The sequence below is a fragment of the Heteronotia binoei genome, chromosome 3, assembly GCF_032191835.1.
Source record: "Heteronotia binoei isolate CCM8104 ecotype False Entrance Well chromosome 3, APGP_CSIRO_Hbin_v1, whole genome shotgun sequence".
NCBI classification, from domain to species: domain Eukaryota; kingdom Metazoa; phylum Chordata; class Lepidosauria; order Squamata; family Gekkonidae; genus Heteronotia; species Heteronotia binoei.
Window position 1 is genome coordinate 169,434,046 of NC_083225.1, and position 17,823 is coordinate 169,451,868.

Genomic DNA, 17,823 nt, shown 5'->3' on the forward strand with positions numbered 1-17,823 from the left:
ACCCATGTTCTAGTATTTTGGGAGAGGGGAGAAAATGTTCTTTTTGTCAACTCTCTCTAACCTGTGCATAATTTTTAAAACCTTTATCATTCCCCCCCACCCTTAAACATATCTCCTCTGAAGTGATTCCTGAACTAATCCTGTGACTTCATTCTCTGATCTAGAGTCCTTTACATTTGGTGGGAAATGTAGAGCTCATAAAATGGCCAGTGTTGAAGCTCAAGTACTATTCAACCCAGAGAGTTTGTGTCGTAGAATGGGCAGAGTGGCAGACTATGAACTTGGGTGACAAAGTTTGAATCCCCACTTCTACCATGGAAGTTCACTGAATGGCCTTTGGACCATCACAGTCTCTCACCCTGGCCTATCTGACAGGATTGTTCTGAGAAGATGGAGGAAGGGAGAACAATGTTTTAAGCTGCTTTGAGTGCTGAGGAGAAAAATGTAACATAAATAAACAAACAAATAAATAAATGCAAATACACTTTTGCACAACTTATAGACTCATGGTGCTAATCCTAAACAGAGTTAACACCTTCTAAGTCCAAGGATGTCAATAGGATTGGAAGGGTGCATAGGGGTGGGCATGAACTGGCTCATGAACTAAAATTTGTGATGAATTTTGTTCATCCTTCACAAAGTCGACTTCATGACAGGTCAACTGGCACAAACATTCAACAAACTTTGAAGCTGTTAGTGGAAGTTGGTTGGTTGTGAATGGATACATTTCCAGGCAGACTCCTCTCAATCAGGTTACTAAACTTCAAAGCAAGGGTGGGGGAGACAAAGGAAGACTAATGTCAAACCACAGAATCCTTGATCCTTTCCATAGACTCCTGTAACTGCAGCAATGCAAGCAAAGAGGACTAATGTCAAGCTACAAAACCCTTGCAGTACAAACTACAGTCCAGTCCAGTACAAACTACAGAATCCTTGCAGTACAAACCAGACATGCCATGAACTACAAACTAAATTTCATTTTCCCAGTTCATGCCCATCCCTAGACATAACTTTATTGAGGATTGCTTTGTCTTTTGGTTAACATACTTGTATAAACAGGCTCTCAGTACCCTATGGCTATCACTACTTGTGACCGTCTGGATTACTTTACCAACTACTGCACCAATATGATGCTTCTGATTTATTTTGCTCTTCTTCTAAGTCCCTTGCCAGTTCTATATTCCTACACTTTTATGAACCAGTTCTAAAATCAGAAGGAGAATATGCGTCCTCCTTGGTCATGTTTTTATATGTTTGCCAGTTCTGTTTTTATTTAAAAGGAGGTGTTTGGAGGAGAAGAGCTTGAGGAGGTAGGACATAAAAACAGATTGTCAACTTGTCATATGAAATTGTCAGTAAGAATGAAGGTGCCATGAAAAAGTATCTTTTTTTCCTCCTTCCCTCCACACTGCATTCTGTTGTATTTCTAGAGCTATATCTGGCGGTCTTCAGTGTAACATCCTACACTCTAAACCTTTCAGATACATCTTCATTTTACCAGAGGCTGAGTTTGGGTAGGTAGAAAAAAGTTTGGCTTCTAGCAAAAAAAAAAAAAGGTTTATGTAATGTTCATTTTTACTTGCTTTTTATTCTCTTAATGTCTTGGGTGGATTGCCATAAATGTTTATGGCTTCTTCATTTTAAATAAAATGTCTAGGCTTGCTGCTTGCTGTTTGCTGAGGGAAACTGACCAGTGTTTTTTCTTGGCTTTAAGGGGTTGGGGGAGTTCCCTTAAAGCCAAGAAAACTGGGGCTTCCCCTCTCCAGCGCCTGCCCAGCACTGCGGAGGGGATGTGCTGAGGGCTGATGTGTGCATGAAATATCTACCCGGGGGAGGGGGGCGCGTTGGGGTTCTACCTCAGGTGACAGAACCCCATGTGCTGAGCCTGGTTATGCTGGGGATTATTAGGAAGGGGATTGAAAACAAATCAGCCAGTATCATAATGCCCCTGTACCCCGTGGCACAGAGTGGTAAGCTGCAGCACTACAGCCCAAACTCTGCTCATGACCTGAGTTCAGGTAGCCAATACAAAAAAACAAAACTGTGATGTACAGGCTAACAATGTTTAATAAAACTTTTAAGAGTCATGTAAATATACTATATGCAAAGAGATACAACTCTACAACATAGTCCATTCACAATGAGCACCCAGGTATAATCTGATTTTGTCATGTCCAAAGACTTCCTCAGGAGTATCTGGAGTATTCCTATTTCCTGCAAGGTTATCAGCCTCTAGTTTCAGTTTCATTATTTAATGTTTCCTGCAGTGTCTTAACTTTCTTCAAAACTTCTTATCCTCTCAGCACCACTTATGTGTTAATATTTATAATGAGGGCAAGCCATACACTAAATTTCTTTTTAACTAGATGCAAAAGCCTTCTGGAATTTTGCTGGCAAAATTCTCTCTTCTGTTTATAATAAGAGCAAGCCATTCTTTTTGATGGCAAAAAGCTCTCTCTTTGTAGCAAGCCAGACAATCTCTTTTCTTATCAGATGCACAAGCCTTCTGGAATTTCTGGCTAAATGCTCTCTACAATTTTATAAAGCAAGCCATTCCTGATCGACGGTCTTAATGCTCTCAATATCACTAAGTGTGTGATTCTGGAGCTAGCTGGTCCAAACTCTTTTCTGGTCAAATGTAAAAGCCTTCTGACTTTTGCTAGCGAAGCTCTCTACCAGGTAGCCAGCTAAAGGTTGACTCAGCCTTCCATTCTTCTGAGGACGGTAAAATGAGTACCCAGCTTGCTGGGGGTAAAGTGTAGATGACTGGGGAAGGCAATAGCAAACCACCCTGTAAAATGTCTGTCAAGAAAACGTTGTGATGTGACCCCATGTGTTGGTAATGACTCAGTGCTTGCACAGGGGACTACCTTTACCTTTTTTATAAATCTATGGTATGGCTTCATTTGGAATATTGTGTCTCTGGTTGGTACATCTCAAAAAAGATATTCTAGCATTTGCAAAGGTGCAGAAAAGAGCAACTAAAATGATTAAGGGGATGAAACAGCTTCCCCATGAAGAAAGGTTGAAGAGGTTAGGGCTCTTTAGCTTGGAGAAAGGATGATTGAGGACATTGAGGACATGATGGACATTTACAAGATTATGAATGAGCTAGAGAATGTAGAGAAGAAGTGCTTTTCTCCCTTTCTCTCAATATATGAACTCATGGGCACTCAATGAAATTAATAAGCAATAAGCTTAGAACAGATAAAAGGAAGTACTTCTTCACCCAAAAAGTAACTAACATCGAATTGATTGCCACAAGAAGTGGTGGTGGATACAAGTATAGACAGCTTCAAGAGGGCACTGAATAAGCATATGGAGCTTAGCTCCATGAGTGGCTAGCCACAAGGTATAGATGGAACACTATGACTGGGGCAGTGATGCTCTGTATTCTTGGTGCTTGAGGAGGCAACAATGCAGGGCTTTTGGTGTTCTGTCCCTGCTGGTGGACTCCTGATGGCACCTAGATTTTGGCCACTATGTGGCACAGAGTGTTGGACTGGATGGTCCATTGGCCTGGTCTGGTGTGGCTTTTTGTATGCTGTTATGTTCTTACAGTTCTAAGACCATTGACTTCAATGGGCTTAGAAGGGAAAGGGCTGCCAATCGCCAAGAGCCTGGAGATCTTCCAGATTACAAAGATTAATTCCCCTGAAGAAAATGGCAGCTCTGGATGTCAGACTGTATGGTATTATACCCCACTGATGTTCTTATCTCCCCCAAACCCCCCAAACCCCAAGCAACCATTTGAGGGCAACCTCCCTCCACAACCAACCACCAATTGGTTACCATCTGTGGGTATAACTCTGCTTAGGACTGCACCGCTAGGCTAGGAGTGCCAGGGACTATGCCTAGACCTCCAACATTAGGTACCCTAACAGTAAATTGCTGCTCATTCCCCCTCCTTTCTGAAATATCTCTCCTTGTTTCTTTCACCTCTAGGGTGGATATATTCTGACAGCTTTCCCATTTCAGAAGTTCTTTCATTTTCAGAACACCAGTTGCTAGAGAATTCCCACCATTTTGTGCAAATAAACTTACCAGAAGTGTCTTCCTTTATAGGTACTGTCTGGAATTCATTTAAAGGTGTTTTAAAATGTTGTATGGTGCAGAGTAGTAAAGCTGAAGTACTGCAGTCTGAACTCTCTGCTCACGACCTGAGTTCTATCCTGGTGGAAGCTGGGTTCAGGTAGCCGGCTCAAGGTTCACTCAGCCTTCCATCCTTCTGAGGTCAGTAAAATGAGTACCTAACTTGCTGGGGGGAAAGTGTAGATGACTGGGGAAGGCAATGGCAAACCACCCCCTAAAAACCACCCCCTACACCCCGTGCTGCGAAAACATTGCGATGTGATGTCACCCCAGAGTCAGAAACGGCTGGTGCTTGCACAGGTGACTACCTTTACCTTTTTTATTATTTATGGTGTTAGGTTTATTTCTGAGGTGCATTGGGTTTAGGGAAAGCACCATCAAAATCATTTTAATAAATAAAGAGAACCTTACTTTTCCCACTGAAAGGTGAGACCTGATGGGGTCCCCATGTCCACTGCAGATAGCTGTGGCTTGTCCTACCAAGTGCTTTTTTTCCTACCCATTTCCCAATTAATACTTGTCATGAAGAAAGATTGGGAATCCTGTGAGGAAAATAGTTTTCCCCTCAGAGAGATTTGCTCCATTAATCTTGTGCTAATTTAAGATCAAAGACAGCCTGTTTTAAAAGGATGGAACATTTTCTCATAAAACAAATCTTATGAAGAGTTCATAAAATATATGGTGGCTTTGGAACAACATTCGGATTTATTGAGAAGACTCGGTGGCATGAGGAGTACTTCGGTTTGTGTTTGTTTTACCTTGCAAAAAAAAAAAAATCAGATGTAGTAGACCAGTACAGATGGCAGTTTATGTGTTGGCTGAAGATGCAGAGAGAGAGCGCAGGAATGCATGTGCTGGCCCCACTCACTGACTCTGTGTGATCACCTAGTTGAGAGCTAGCATGGTGTAGTGGTTAAAAGTGACAGATTCTAACCTGGAGAATTGGGTTTGATTCCCCACTCCTCCACATGAAGCCTGCTGGGTGTCCTTGGGCCAGGCACAGTTCTCTCAGAATTCTCTCAGCCCCACCTGCCTCATGAGGCAATAAGACTCCTTAAGGTAATGAAAACTCCATGAGACTCCTTAAGTTCAATAAAAACAGGTAATGACCACATGGAACAAGTAACCCACAAACTCACCCTCCCTGTGATTCGTGCCATTCAGAAAGCATCATCACCGATCATGGCAGGAGCATAACCATGACTACTTTCTATGCATGGTTGCGCCCTGTTTGATTGCACAGAAACAAGAGCCATAACCAGCGAGTTTGCACCCATTCACCTTCCCATGTGTTCTAGGGGCTGTTGGCTGTATTGGGCTAGCGAGAGCCAGAACAGTATAATGGTTAGAGTGCTATACTAGGATCTTCTTAGAAGACCCTGGTTAGAATCCCCATTCTGCCCTGGAAGCTTGCTGGGTGACGCTGGGTCAACCACAATCCCTCAGCCTAACCTAGCTCACAGTGTTCTTGCTGCAAAGGTAACAGGGAGGAGGCAAGGAAGGTGATGTAAGAGCAGGGTATAAATATCTAAATAAATGAAGATAGACCTGTGACAGGACTCTTCATAAATTTGTCTCCGTAAGTGTCTGATAGAGTTGGGTTTTTCATTTTTAATGAACCAGGAAACTCTATGAAGGGTGGATATTTCCCCCTTGCTTTCTGTGGATGTTCCTAACAGAACACGCAGGCAGGCTTTTGACTTTTCAACTGGATACATTTAAAATACTGCAGTACTTTAAGAGTGTGAGTTGTTTATCAGGAAGTCTCTGGTTAAGTTTCACCTCAGCCAGAACACCATGTACCTCACTTTCTTGTCTTCAACGCCTATCTGTGGGATGAAGATAATTATATTGCAACAGTATCAGAGAACTATTGTAAGCACTGAGGTAACATATGTGCTGCATAAAGTTATCGAGCCCAGGGGCAGTCATGGAACTTTGAGAACTTGTACTGAGTCATCCCAAAATGCGTACAAGCATTGAGATGTGTACAAGTAATCCCAAAATGTAGAAACAAGCATTCTCCTGTAATTGGGGGGGGGGGCTACAGTTTCTGAATGGCAGACACAATGGCGTATTATGAGGAACTAGCAGTAGGTAAATTTATGTTCTCATATGACAATCATGAATCAGCCACACACAGTTTTTATCTGTCAAAATGCATTACAGAAATGGAATTCAAAACAGAGCCCTGTTCATTGAGCACTGGCACCAGAGGGCATCTCAAGACCCATTTCCCAGCAGTGGGTCCCCTGCACCCCCTGGCCCTGTTGTCCTCTCTTTTGCAGTTTGTTTGGCTACCCCCTTCAAATGAGTGACCAATAACAGGAACGAGAAGGAGTGGAGCCATGGCACAGTAGCAGAGCATCTGCTTGGCATGCAGAGGGTCCCAGGTTCAGTCCCTGACATCTCCAGTTAAAATAATTGGGTAATAGGTGATGTGAAAAAGCTCAGCCTGAGATCCTAGAAAATGGAGTCTGAGCAGACAATACCTTGATGGACCAGTGGTCTGATACAGTATAAGGCAACTTCATGTCTTTGTGGTCAAGGAGCACCTACTATCATTCCCCCTCCAGGTGACAGTAAGGATTTCATCCAGACTGGGCCAGACATATTATGACAAGTTTAATTGGTCCCTCAGCATTACCAAAAATAGTAATGCAGTGTTTTAGCAACATTTTGTATTTTTAGTGTCTTTATAATATAAAGTCCTAAATTGTCATTTAAGTAGCTTGTTCAGGAGCTGGGTCTGAAGTGAGAAAGCAAGGAGGGCTGGCAAGGAGGTAGTACCAGTCTAAATTTGGGGGGCCTACTGATGGCACCTTGACGATTGATGTCCCCAAAACTTGCCACCAACACTAGCCCCGTTTACTATCCCAATGACAACCACCAAGGTACTTCAGCTATCCACTTGTTATATTGGAGAAACCCACAGGAAACCCTCCAGAGGTGAATTATCCAATGAGGTCTGGATCCTCCCTTGCTCAGAATACACTTGGAGTGAATTCCTGATGCAGTAAAGAATCTCATCAACTTTGTACCCAGCTTTCCATTTACCTTATCTCTTATCCCTTCTCTTTAACTTTTAGAAACAAACCACCCAGCTCCTTGGTTGCATTACTTCTGTATTCAAAATGCATTCTTTCATTTAAAAACTATTATTTTGTTAGACTTTATCAGTGTTGGCCTGGATATTACTATTCAATAAGGTATCTCTCCAGAGGAAATCTCTCTGTGATATTTCATCTCTATACAGGTTTTCATACAGGAATCCATTGGAATGAAAATTATATAAATGTAGGAACCGCATTGGAGGGCCGATGCTCATGCTGAGGTTTGGAATGCAATCCTGTTAATGCAGAAATTGTTAGTGCCACCTATTGACAGACAATGAAACTAAGGAAGGCAGCCGGTCTCATACTAGGAGGCAAGTTCCATTGACCTCAAAGGAAAGTATGTCCATGTAAACATACTTAGGATAAAGCCCGTCAGACTCTTGAAAAAAAAGATGCTGCTATGTCGCATATTTTCTCTGTTATTACTTTGACAAGCTCCACTCCCCAAACTCTGTGCCTTTCATTTTATTTCCCTAAGTTATCTACTAAAATACACCCATTAACAAAGTTGTTTGTAAGAATGTTTGTGCTTCTTCCTAAGAATATGTTTGAAGAATCTTGTTGTCAAACACTGGACAATTCATTCCATGCAAGCTTGTAGCTTGGATTTGGTCTTATATGTCTCATCATCCAAGAGTAACTCAATGAAAATATGATAGGATAGTAGTGTTTAATGTTATATTACTTATTCAAATATTTATGTCTCCCCTTCCAGTCAAAATGTCCTCAAGGAGGTTGCTATTTTGCATAATACTAAAGGTCAGGAGAATGATTGACACTCTCTGTTAAAGGCTGTAAATCATTTAGAGTGAAGCCTTTGTTACTCTTTACCTGTGATGAAGTGACAGACTGCACTTTTTAAAAGCTTAGAAGTGCTGTACAAATAGGTGAAGGACTGTGGAGGATTAATACTTCACAGAAACAGAGAGCCTTGAGTGACAGGCTGCTCCTAGCAAACTGATTGGTTAGCATCAACTGAGCAGAGAAAGTTTGGTGAGAGCTACATGCTGAGGAGAGAATCAGCCAGATTTCTGTCAACTGAATTCAGTCTGGTTTCAGCCCTAGCTGAGAAGAGTCAAATACTGACAGTTCTGAAATTCAGCTGACTGTGAGCAGTTTAACACAGACAGGAGAACTGGGGAAAATTGGCAAGGAAGTTTGGAAAGTAGACAAAGACTCCCATTTGGACCAAGGACCAAGATCTTCTAGAGAGAGATGAAAATTTCTTATCCAGTCAAATTAGGTTAGTTCTGAATAATGCAGAGATCCCTGATCTGGGGTAGTTAGAAACTGCCTGTAGAAACATTGAGTGAATTAAAAATTCAAGACAGGAGGAAGAGCTACTTATAACGGAGGAAGACTCCTTGACTTGTCAGAAGGCTTAATAATAATATATAATAATATGTTTAATGTCTATCCCACTCCACTTCCCACAGGTGGGACTCAGGGCAGCATACAATATGTGCATACATTTTTATGTGTATACATAAAGCATAAAATAAAATACATAAAATATACAGTATTATATAGTAATAAAATATAGGCAGTATACTCTAACAAATGCCAGGTTCAATATACTATTAGATGGCGATAATTGGGTGGTTGACATAGGCATCATGTTCCATACATGGGAAACCTTAGCCAGGAGAAAGTGGAGAATAAAGGAGTGGGGGGGGGGAGAAACCCAGGAGAAGATATTGAAGATATTGGATTGGATTTATATCCTGCCCTATACTCCGAATCTCAGAGCTGTCACAATCTCCTTTACTTCCCCCCGACAACAGACACCCTGTGAGGTAGGTGGGGCTGAGAGAGCTCTTACAGCAGCTGCCTTTTCAAGGATAACTCCTACGAGAGCTGTGGCTGACCCAAGGCCATTCCAACAGTTGCAAACAGAGTGGGAAATCAGACTCGGTTATCCCAGGTAAGAGTCTGCACACTTGACCACTACACCAAACTGGATCTCTGTTGATCTCTCAAAATGTCACTGTCCTCAACAACTGTCCTCAGATCTTACAGGGGAGAGAGTTCTACCAGGCTGGGACCAGGGCCAAAAAGAACCTGGGCCTGGTGGAGGACATCTGGACCATTCTGAGACCAGGAACTACCAGTAGGGTTGCCAGGTCCAATTCAAGAAATATCTGGGAACTTTGTGGGTGGAGCCAGGAGACTTTGTGGGTGGAGCCAGGAGCAAAGTTGTGAGAAGCACGAGTGAACTCCAAAGGGAGTTCTGGCAGTCACATTTAATGGGACCACATACCTTTAAAATGCCTTCCTTCCTTTTGGAAATAATGGATAGGGGCACCTTCTTTTGGGGCTCATAGAATTGGAATCCCTGGCCCAATCCTTTTGAAACTTGGGGGGTGTTTTGAGGGGAGACACCAAATGATATGCTGAAACTATGGAGCCTCTACCTCAAAAAACAGTCCCCCCAGGTACCTACAAATTGATTCTCCATTATACCATATGCACACCGGTCTCCATAGGGAATAATGGAGTGCCCAGCAGATATTTCTCTCCCCCCCCCCACTTTCTGATAAAACTGAAGTGGGGGGAGGACCTCAAAACCAGAGGATCCCCTGCCCCTAACTGGGGATTGGCAGCCTAACTACCAGCAAGTAGTTCAGGCTTTAATGACCAGAGCAGTAGGATGCAGGTCAGTATTTTAATAATTAGGCAATATTCCTGGCATGTAATGGTGCTAATCTGTTCCAATTAAAAAATGGGAAAGGGTATGTCCATCAGCTTCAGTAAACAGAGTGGGAAGCAGATGAGGGCTGCCAAGTTCCTGGCAGGGACGGGGGATCCCCACCCCCTAAAGAATCCCACCATCACACTGTGCTTAGCACAATGATGTCACCCAGAAGTGATGTATTGTGTTGGGCACATGGTGTGGGGATGCTCTAGGAAATTGTGAAAAACTCTATGGTTTCACATGGGGTCATTCTAGCAATTTTGGGGAAACCTCTATGGTACCATAGAATTCCCCCCAAATTGCTAGAGCATCCCCCCATGGAACCATAGAGTTTCTCATGATTTCCTAGATCGCCCCTTCCATCATATTATAATCGTCCTCTATCTTTTGATTTGGTGGGCGATAACAAACTCCCATAGTTAAATTTCCTTTTGGGCCATCTATTTCAATCCAAAGCATTTCTAGAAGGGAATCTAATTCTCTGACCTCAGTCTTACTGGACCGTATACCCTCTCTGACATACAGAGCCACCCCACCTCCAACCCTTCCCTCCCTATCCTTCCAATATAACTTATATCCAGGAATCACCATGTCCCACTGATTCTCCTCATTCCACCAAGTTTCTGAAATTCCCACAATGTCTATGTTTTCTCCCAATACTAAACATTCCAACTCACCAATTTTTCTTCGAACACTTCTAGCATTTGCATACAAACATCTATAATTTTCCAGGCAAGCTAGGCCTGCAACCTTTCTCCTGCTGCCTTGAGACCTTGGCAGATAGTCCATACTGTTTGTCACCATCTCAGTGGACAACTCTGATCCATTACCTGGTAGAAAAGTAACAACTAACCCTTCATCTCTTTGAGATGAGTCCTCCCGAACCAGAAACATTTCATCTCCTGTCGAAATAGTGTCCAAAAGACCCCCTAAAGTCCAAAGAGAAGGTAGAGGATGTCCCAGAGAAATTTCTACAGCTGATATCTCCTTCCCAGGTATACAAGACATTTCAAAACAATTCTTCATCAGTTATATGGCTGAATAATGGAGCCCAATTTTCACACTACTCTAGGCACAGCTCATATCTCAAATGGAATCTTAAGGTTCTCCTGCTCTGTGGAATGGGCTTTTTGAAGAGGTGAGTAGGGCCACTTCCCTGGACATCTTCAAGAGGTGCTGCAAGTCCTGCTTGCTTGCCAGGGCTTTTGAAGGAGTTTGAATGGCAGGCACAGGTGGAATTTTATCAGGAGCTCCATTGCATATTAGGCCACACACCCCTGAGGTAGCCAATCCTCCAAGAGCTTACAAGGCTCTTTTTTGTAAGCTCTTGGAGGATTGGTTACATCAGGGGTGTGTGGCCTAATATGCAAAGGAGCTCCTGCTAGAATTCCATCCCTGATGGCAGGCATCTTTTAAGGGGAGAGGGAGGTGGTTTGGTGGTTTAGTATTTTATTCTTTTCTGGAAATGCTTAAAAAAACCTATTACTGTAAGTTGCCTTGAACCAGGAAGAAAAGTGAGGTATAAATATTTTAATAAATGATAATGATTATAAATAAATACCCTACATCCTGATAAGCAGGAAAAGGTAGTTCCCCCTTCGCTCTGAAAATAAGAAACACAAAGATGTTTGCACTTGTGAGACATGAACAAGATCAATTGTAGATTGTTTTGTTGACTGTTTATACTGCTACACAATATATTAAAAATGGAAAATAAAAAGTTAAAGAAAGAGGAATGATCCAATCATATCTCTGTGCAAGAAAGAACTGCTTATATCTCTCAGATGCCTTTATTGTATTAAAAGACTTATGGAGTAATCTAATCTACCCGTCCATCAGTTTACAAGTAAAATAACGGGACCACCTTTTAAACAAAAGTCAAAGGAGAAAACAAGAGGTGATGATAACTCTGTTCTCTCCCCCTGGTTTCCCTGAACTCTTCGGGGCTTTCATTTTTTTTCTTTCAGCTGGGCTTCCACACCGAAAGTCTGTTGGAAGAAAAATACTGAAATCAGCCAAGAATACTTGAGGCAGAAAGCATCCTCTTTCATTAGGCCTCCCCCCAATGACCCCGGGATCTAACAGACCAACTGGACAAATTTGGTCATATCTGTTGAAGCACTTATGGAATAATGTTGACTGAGTGTTTTAGACGTTTCTAAATTGTAGATTTTATTGCTGTTTTAATATTTGAAATTATGTTGGAACTCACCCTGAGCCTGCTTTGTGGGAAGGGTGGGATATAAATCCAATAAAAGAAATAAATAAGTAGCAATGTAGGGCAGAGGAAAGGAAGATTGGGCTCCCTTTGTCAGAGTGCTCAGTTTTTGTAAATAAATCTACCACCATCACAACCACCACAACCAGTCTAAGGATCTTGGAAAAGGAGAAGAAAAGCTCACTCAAAAGCTTAGGGCTTTTTTGTAGCAGGAATTCCTTTGCATATTAGGCTACATCACCCTGATTAGCCAATCCTCCAAGAGCTTACGGTAGACCCTGTAAGCTCTTGGAGGATTGGCTACATCAGGGGAGCGTGGCCTAATATGCAAAGGAGTTCTTGCTTTAAAAAAAAAACTCCTGCAAAACCCTGTTCTTGCCTCCCTCCACTCATTCTGCAGAAAAATTTAGGTATCTATAGACCATGAAGGCTTTTCTCCTATCATTCTGAAAATTGGTAGTGAGGACTTTTTTGGGTGGGGAGTGAATTCCATAACAGTCCTATCCCAACTGGGTAGGGAGAAATCACAAATTGACAGTACAACCACTGAATTTATTTCCTCTTACAATGAGCTTTAATTCTGATATTACAGATCTCATTTCAAGTTTTAATAACAAAACAGCAAAATACACATCTAAGGACACATCAGTTTCTCTAATTAGCTTGCCTTCAGGGTCAACTTTGTATGTATTTTTTACACCTACGTGCACAACATTGCAGCCAACGCTGAATGTGTACAAATGCTGTGTATTCATTTTTTTTGCTTGTTTCTTTACAGACTTGCTCTCCCACTTTTCTAGAAATATTACACCCATGGTGTCTTACAGCAGTTTTAAAACAGTCTAAAACAAAAAGAATCAACACAAAACACCTTTAAAAGAGAGAGATGCTTGGAGTTCCTACGGCTGCCCAGCTGCTTCTCTTGGTCTCTGCAGCATTGCTGGAAGTCTAGGAGGAGAACAAAGCTGAGAAATTCACCAGCCCTCAGATGGTCCTGCTGCCATAGCAGCTGCTGTGTCTTCAGGGGGTGCAAGAAGCCCAATGACTATAGTCCCCACCCCCCATGTTACTGTCAAGCAGTCTCAGCAACAGATGTCAACACCCAAGGAGAACGGGAGATGGAACACATTTTTAATAGTTGCTTGGGAAGGGGAAAACCCCCCAAGCTTATGGAAATCAATACTGCAAACTGAATTCTGCTTACCCATGAACTTGTTTTGAATTTTACGTCTTACTCTTACAGAGCAAATATTATAGAGAGAAGCACAAGTCAACAATTTAAGGCATGAATATGGAAACTCACACATCTACTCCCTTTGGTGAAATGTTAAAATCCAGATGTCTGAAAAGTTTGCATATCTCAGCATAGGAAAGTTGTCTAAATAGGCACAGACAGAACATTCCGTACCGTGTGATCCTTGGCAGAATTACACCCTTCTAAGTCCATTGAAGCCACTGGACTTTTTAAAGGACCTGGGAGGTTTCCTGCATTAGATCTACGCCTGGGTTGGTTGTGTTGTGTGTAATTTACAAGGCATAACCAACTTAAGGGTTGTAGATCTACTGACTGTAGATCTGGTTGTAGATCTACTGATATGTTCCAAATAATTTTATTACCGCTGGCAACACATGCAAAACACACATGAAGAAGATATTGGATTTATATCCCACTCTTTACTCTGAATCTCAGAGCGGCTCACAATCTCCTTTATCTTCCTTCCCCCCACAACAGACACCCTGTGAGGTAGGTGGAGCTGAGAGAGCTCTCTCATAAACTGCCCTTTCAAGGACAACTCTACAAGAGCTATGGCTGACCCAGGGCCATTCCAGCAGCTGCAAGTGGAGGAGTGGGGAATCAAACCCGGTTCTCCCAGATAAGAGTCCGTGCACTTAACCACTACACTAAACTGGCTCTCATTAATTCATAGGGTCACCATGAGTCAGAGGCGACTTGACATTACCTAACACACTCACAATTTCTTATTTTATGTCCCTGGCTTGTTTTTTATATATAAACATATGAATAAATAAAATCGAACTTTCTGGAAAATTCAAGAAGTGATGACAGCAGTGGAATATTTTGCAATGTGTAGATCCTACTCAAGAATCTTCGTTCCTGGACCAGATACCGGATGGGATCCTATTTGACCAAGAATTTCTTCATTGGTCCCAGCCTATTAGTTTAGAAAATGTATATGTTGCCTGAGTACAGAAAACATGATTTTATTTGGCACATAAAAGTAAGTAAGGTAGGTAGCAGGTCATCCTCAAGGAAGAGGGCACTGCAACTGCGTAGTGCTACAACCACAAAGCCCTGTCTCTGGTCACTACCACCCTTTCCTCCACAGGTAGGAACACAACCAGGTTTGGGGAAATGATTTTAAATGGCAGGCTGGACAGGCAGGAGAGGAGGCAATCCTTCAAGTACCAACTTCACTCATGTTCTGCTAATTCCTAACAACCTGCTGCTCGGCTAGGCAGGGACTTGGTGCAAATGCTCTGAAAATCATGCAGCTAATGCTGAGCCATCTGCTTCTTGCCACATGTGGAAGCCGCGCTCCTCTGGAATTCAGCAATGAAAGTGAAACCTCATCTGTTTCATTCTGCAAGTGTGCCCAATCCCCCCTCCCAACTGAAGCAGAAAGTCTAGGTAGCAAGATGTTTTGCCTCAGCTAATCCAAGGGTCATAGAATTCCTTCATCCCAGGGCCCTTGAAATCAATCACTGCTTTGTTAGATTATTTGTGAAATGAGGAACAAGCAACAGCAGCTCCTGCAGCAAAATTTCTCAGAGCCAGTTTACGTGAGATGCGGGCCACAGGTCAGGCACTTTCCTGTGCAGGGTTGCGTCGCTCTCAACACCTCACTTCAAGTGGCTTTGATGTGTTCGCTGATTCCTTCATGCCGGAATGGTTTCCCACTCTACTCCTTAGTGTACTGACAGTGCATGTGAAGAGACTGATTCAACAAAATTTAGAGCAGATGCCAGGCAAGTAAACACTGTGTGCATACTATGAGTCTCACATAAACTAGATCTCTACCTGCAGATTCAGAAAATGATGTTATTGGGGGGGATTGAATGGAGAAGGTACCAAAGTCATTTCCTGGCATCTCCTGTTAAAAGGATCAGATTGTAAGTGATGAGGAATATTTTTTTTCCTGCTAGCTTTCCTCTTCCTTGACTTTGATAGCCCAGGCTAGCCCAATTTCATCAGATCACAGAAGCTGTGGGGTCACCCCTGGTCAGTTTTTGGATCAGAGGCCACCATGGAAAACCCAGGTTGTGATGCTGAGGAAGGCAATGGCAAACCATGTCTGAATGCCACTTGCCTTGAAAACCCCACCAGGGATTGCTATAAATCAGATATTACTGGACAGGTGGAAAAAAGCTTTTCTCCATACAAGTCGAACACATGAATAGAGAAAAGGAACAACCAAGGCAGTAGGGTTCCCAGTCTCCCATTGGGGGTGGGTTTTCCCCCAGTCTTGGGGCCCCCAATCCACTGGCACAGAGCTAGCTGGTGGGGGGGATCCCTGCCCCCAAAGAGCTCAGTTGTGCCTGATGTGCCTGGCACAATGAAAGCACTGTCATCATGCCAGGCACATTTGGGTAAAAAACTCTATGGCACCATAGAGTTTTTACCCAAATTGCTAGTGTCCCTGCACAATATGCCTGGCATGATGATGTCACTTTTGGGTGACATCATTGTTCTGCATGTGCAAAGCACACATGAGTAACTCCCCTCCCCCCAGGAGCCAGGAAAGATCTGGCAACTCTACAAGGCAGTGGCTGAAACAAAAGGTCTCTCTTTCATTATTGCTTGCCAACAGAAGTGCCCATTTGTCACTTGTTCAGCTCCATTGTGAAAGCACAACCTATGTGCAGAACAGCAGTCAAATTCATGGCAAATCTCCCCAGAAAGAAAGCCATTTAAGGAGTTCAATGATAAAAGATGAACTGAAAGAAACGAGTCTTGATTATCTGCTCAAGTGCCATGCCTGACACTAGACAAGCTGAAGAAAGATATTCTATCGGGTTTTCCTGTTAACAGTTTCTATCAGTTTGCCATTAATAATGATGATGTTTTCAAAACTTGTCTAGACAACTTAAAGTCACAAGTCCAACAGAGGACATGTAGAGCAGTCATAGTTTTATGAATACAGCCCTTAAAAATAAAAACCCAAGGCACCAGTCAGCTGTTTGCTAAGGAGGAGAAACTGAATCCAACTACATGGGGATGGAATTTTGTGGTTTCCCCTTTGCTGGTGCAGCTACAGTGAAAGCACAGTGGTAATGGGGTTTCTACATGACAGGTTTCTTTGCAATTTCCTTGTCCCAATCTCCCAGTAGTGACTATTCCTTCTCCCTGGGCCACCAGGGCTTTAGCAATTATTTTTAAAAAATCAACACTGGAATATCATTATATCACTATATCCTTGTAACAACAGGTGTGTCAGGTTCTGTGAATTCCCAGCTTTTTTAAAAAATGAAGTCTTTAGCCCCTTCTGTTGTGAAGATTTGCTTTCTCAACACAAGCTGACAATTCACAGAACCTATTCTACCTATTGCTACATGCTATATCAATACTAAGAAAAAGCCCAGCAGGAACTCATTTGCATATCAGGCCACATCCCGTGACATCACCATTGTTTCACAGAGGGCTTTTTTTGTGGGGAAAGCCCATCAGGAACTAATTTGCATATTAGGCCACACCCCCTGATACAAAGCCAGCTGGAACTGCGTTCCTGCCCCAAAAAAGCCCTGCTACACTATTATAAAAGATGAAAAGCATTCTGGCAGTAGTATCTAGATCAAATTAAGCCTGAATTCTCCCTAGAAAGTAAAGTGACTATAGGGAGGCTGTTGTACTTTGATCACATTATGAGAAGACAAGAGTCATTGGACAGACACTAATCGTACGAAAAATTGAAGGTAGCAGGAAAGGATTAACTTGATGGATGGAGGAGATGGATTGACTTGACCAAGAAAGCCATGCCCCTCTTTGTGCAAGATCTGAGCAAGTCTGTTAACAATAAGATATTTTGGAGATCATTGATTCATAGGGTCACCAGGGATGGAATTCTAGCAGGAGCTCCTTTCCATATTAGGCCACACACCCCTGATGTAGCCAGTCCTCCAAAAGCTTACAAAAAAGAGCCTTGTAAGCTCTTGGAGAATTGGCTACATCAGGGGGTGTGGCCTAATATGCAAAGAAGCTCCTGCAAGAATTCAACCCCTGAGGGTCACCATATGTAGGAAGCAATTTGATGGCATTTAACACATACACAGTGCGAGAGGAAATGGCTGCCATGAAGACAAAGGAAAAATGGCTGCATTGTGGATGGGAAAAATCTGGATTTTCCTCCTGCACAGCAGCCATCAAGGCTTCACTGCAATCTTTCCCAAAAGTTCAGGGCAAAGCAGGTTTGAGAAATGTCAGAAAAAAGTGAGAAACCCCAGGAGGCACATGGGTGTGCCATGATACTATGGGGAAGCAGGAAAAAAAACACATTCCCAACAGCACTGAACTTAGGCGGACAGCATATGTAGAAACCCACCATTTGTGTTTCCAAACAGTTGATCAGTGTATCTAACTATTTTTGAAGGGCTATGTACCAATTGATATCTGAGGAAAAGGTTTGGCTTGCATTGCATCTAGTGAAATGTGTGAGTCACCATCAGGCCAAAGACACAGGAGAAAG